This window comes from Papaver somniferum, chromosome 1 (assembly GCF_003573695.1).
Source record: "Papaver somniferum cultivar HN1 chromosome 1, ASM357369v1, whole genome shotgun sequence".
Lineage (NCBI taxonomy): Eukaryota > Viridiplantae > Streptophyta > Magnoliopsida > Ranunculales > Papaveraceae > Papaver > Papaver somniferum.
This window is the reverse complement of record NC_039358.1, coordinates 121,512,230-121,516,545: the sequence shown is the minus strand read 5'-3', so window position 1 is coordinate 121,516,545 and position 4,316 is coordinate 121,512,230.

Genomic DNA, 4,316 nt, shown 5'->3' with positions numbered 1-4,316 from the left:
CACCCTTTAAATGGTTTCTTGAAAGTGGATGTAGCCGACACATGACTGGAGATCTTTCGTGGTTTGTGAATTCAAGCGATTTTTAAGGAGGTCCAGTAACATTAGGAGATGGGAGTTGTTGTTACATAAGCAAGAAGGGGACATTCAAACTACCAGGCATTCCTGAAATCCATGATGTAGTATGCGCTAAAGGTATGACTGCTAATCTTCTCTTTGTTAGTCAAATTTGTGACAAAGGCCATAGAGTTGTCTTCAATGCGAATGGATGTGACATCGTAGACAAAACTGGAAAAGTAATTTTTCAGGGAACTCGTGGTAAAAATAACTGTTATCTCTTAGATACTCAGTTTGGCAATTGTTGCAATTTGACTAAGGTCGAATCTATTCATCTTTGGCATGAACGTTTTGGTCACATCAATTATCGCCTTCTAACTAAGATCATCAACAAAAAACTTGTTAGAAGTGTTCCCAAAATCAATGCTAAGCTTGAGGGTGTGTGCGGTGCATGTCAAAAGGGTAAAAAAACGAAAGTTCCACATAAATCATCTCGAGATATTCTCACTAAAGCCCCACTTGATTTAATTCATATGGATCTCTTAGGCCCTATTCAACAACCTACTGTTACTTGGAAGAAGTATGCTTTAATTATGGTAGATGATTATACCAGATTCACTTGGGTGGATTTTTTAGCTCATAAGAATGAAACCCTTGATGAATTCAAGATTATTGTTAATAGAATCTATAACGAACAAGGTCGCAAGCTAACGAAAATTAGAAGTGACCTTGGAACTGAATTCAAAGATACTAAGTTGTTTGAATTTTGTGACAAACTGGGGATTATTCAACAATACTCACCACCCATTACTCCACAAGAAAATGGAGTTGCAGAAAGGAAGAATAGGAACATTCAGGAAATGGCAAGGGTAATGCTCCAAAACAAAAACTTACTGTTAAAGTTTTGGGGAGAAGCTGTTTTAACAGCATGCTATTTGATCAATCGTGTCTACCTACGGTCAAAAACCATAAATACTCCTTATAAGTTGTGGTATGGTAAGAAGCCAAATCTACACTATCTCAGAGTGTTTGGAAGTAATTGCTACATTATGAAAGATCGAGAACAGAAAGGGAAATTTGATTCTAAAAGCAATGAAGGTATCTTTCTTGGCTATGCATCTGATAGTCGTGGTTTTCGAGTATTTAATCTCAGAACCCAAGTTATGATGGAATATGCAAATGTCATCATCGATGACCTGAGCAATTTTCGTCATGATAGCTCTCCTGCTGAATTGCCTCCAACTGAGACAATTGAGAAAGTCAAGGAAATTCCAGAATCAGTAGAAGTTGTTCCAATAGTTATTGATCCTGATGTTTCTAGTGACAAGGAGAAAAGCCCCAACCAGTCTAAACTTGTTGAACAAGAACGTGCTCCTCCTCGGCACCTCTGGGTTCAAAGGAATCATGATACTAACAGTATTATTGGAGGAAGGGATTCTACAGCTAAGACGAGAGGACAAATTCAAAATATTTGCATTTTGGTTGTTATCTATTGTAAGTAGAACCGAAAAATATTTATGAAGCTCTTAGTGGTCCCTTTTGGGTGAAGGCAATGCATGAAGATTTAAATCAATTTCAAAGACAATATGTACGGGAGCTTGTACCTTGTCCCTCCAATATCAATATTGTTGGTACCAAATGGATATTCAAGAACAATTCTGATGAATTTGGCACCATTGTCAGAAACAAAGCCAGACTTGTCGTTCAAGGATATTCACAGATGAAGGTATCGATTTTGACGAAACCTTCATGTGGCACGCCTTGAGTCCGTTCGTCTTCTATTAACTCATGCTTGTTTTCTTAAGGTTAAGCTATTTCAAATGGACATAAAATCCGCGTTCCTATAAGGAAATTTAAAGGAAGAGGTCTATATTGCTCAACCTAAAGGATTTGAAAATCCCGATTTTCCATATCATGTCCTTAAGCTCCAAAAGGCATTGTATGGGTTAAAACAAGCACCTCGTGCCTGGTTCGAAAAACTAACTACTTCTCTTCTTAGGAAAGGCTTTTCGAGAGGTGGGGCTGATAAAACATTGTTTACCAAATGGAGTGGGAAAGATATAGTCATTGCTCAAGTTTATGTATATGATATCATCTATGGATCAACATCTGAGGAACTTGCTAAATATTTTCAAGTTTCCCTTTGTAAGGAATTTGAAATGAGCAATGTTGGTGAATTAGAATTCTTTTTAGGATTACAAATTCAACAACACAAGGATGGAATTTACTTATCTCAAGAAAAATATACTAAAGATCTTGTTACAAGATTCGGTCTTGATAAGTCAACTCCAAAACTGACTCCTATGCCCACCACTGGTAAACTACATCGAGATGATAAAGGAGTAAACATGGATCAAAAACTTTATCGATCTATCATTGGAAGCCTTTTATATCTCACAACCACTAGACCTGATATTGCTTTTAGTGTTGGTTGTTGTGCTAGATTCCAGGCTAATCCAAAGGAGTCTCATCTTGCAGCTGCAAAAAGGATCATGCGATACATTCAACACACTATCGGGTATGGTATATATTATAATTTTGTTACTAACACTGATCTTACTGCCTATTTAGATGCTAATTGGGCAGGATGTGTGGAAGAAATAAAGAGTACATCTGGGGGTTTTTACTACGTAGGATTGAATCTTGTAGCTTGGCATAGCAAGGAAAAAAATTTCACAATCTCTCTCAACGTGTGAAGTAGAATACATTATTGCAGAATCATGTTGTACTCAACTTCTATGGATGAAACAAATGCTTGATGATTATGGAATTGACACTGGAATAATGAAAATCTTTTGTGATAACTCTAGCGGGATTCGCATCACTGAGAATCCTGTTGAGCACTCAAGAACTAAGATCGTCGACATTAGGTATCATTTTATTAGAGATCTCTATGAAAATGGTATCATTAATATGGAATTTGTGCCTTCCTAACAACAGTTGGCTGATATTCTCACCAAACCTCTAGATACTGCTACGTTTCAACACTTACGATATTTTATTGGCGTTGTTTTGGTTCATTAAATTTCTGGCTATTTTCTTGCCCCTGAATTTGTGCCTTCCGAACAACAGTTGGATGATATTCTCACCAAACCTCTAGATACTGCTACGTTTCAACACTTACGACATTTTATTGGCGTTGTTTTGGTTCATTAAATTTCTGGATATTTTCTTGCCCCTGGATCTATCAATATCTTTTGGGCAATAAAAGCTTGAAGTTTCAGTGAAGTGTTATTTCAATTCCTCATTTGTTTCTAGTTGTAGTAATTTATTTCTGTTTAGTATCAAAATGTCCAAAGAAATCCTTCTTTTCTTGTAAAAGTAAGGTCTCTCTTGTTGTTCTATCGAGAATGAAATTTTATGGGGGAGAGTTCTTAATTGCCAAATCTTTGTGGGGAGTGCTGAATATGCGGGGATCTAACAACCGCACCCAACAATTCGTTTGGCAATCTGAGAGGACTTACTCCAATATACTTTCTAGAGAATCAACTAGACAGTCAGACTCAATCTAAAGTAAAGTATATCAAAGAGTTTAATATCTCTAACTCTTAATTCAATCCGCAATCAGTAAATAGAAATCTGCGAGCCCGATTGAATATAAGAGGAGTAACTTGAACGGTACCAAAGACCAACGTTCAAGTGTCAATCAATGTAAATCAACAACCCAAGGTTGGATATTCTAATTGATTGATCTTAACGCACAACCTGTGATATTTCAATTATATAACAAAATATAATGCGAAAAAGAAATAACACAGACACCGGAATTTTGTTAACGAGGAAACCGCAAATGCAGAAAAACCCCGGGACCTAGTCCAGATTGAACACCACACTCTATTAAGCCGCTACAAACACTAACATACTACCAATTAACTTCGGACTGGACTGTAGTTGAAACCTAATCAATCTCACACTGATTCAAGGTACAATTGCGCTCCTTACGTCTCTGATCCCAGCAGGATACTACGCACTTGATTCCCTTAGCTGATGTCACCCACAACCAAGAGTTGCTACGACCCAAAGTCGAAGACTTGATAGACAAATCTGTCTCACACAGAAAACTCTATAAGATTGAATAAATCTGTCTCAAGAGTTTTTGTTTCGTCTTTGATAAATCAAGGTGAACAGGAACCAATTGATTACCCAGACTTATATTACCGAAGAACAACCTAGAATTATCAATCACCTCACAATAAACTTAATCGACTAGCGAAACAAGTTATTGTGGAATCACAAACGATGAAATGAAATGTTTGTGATTA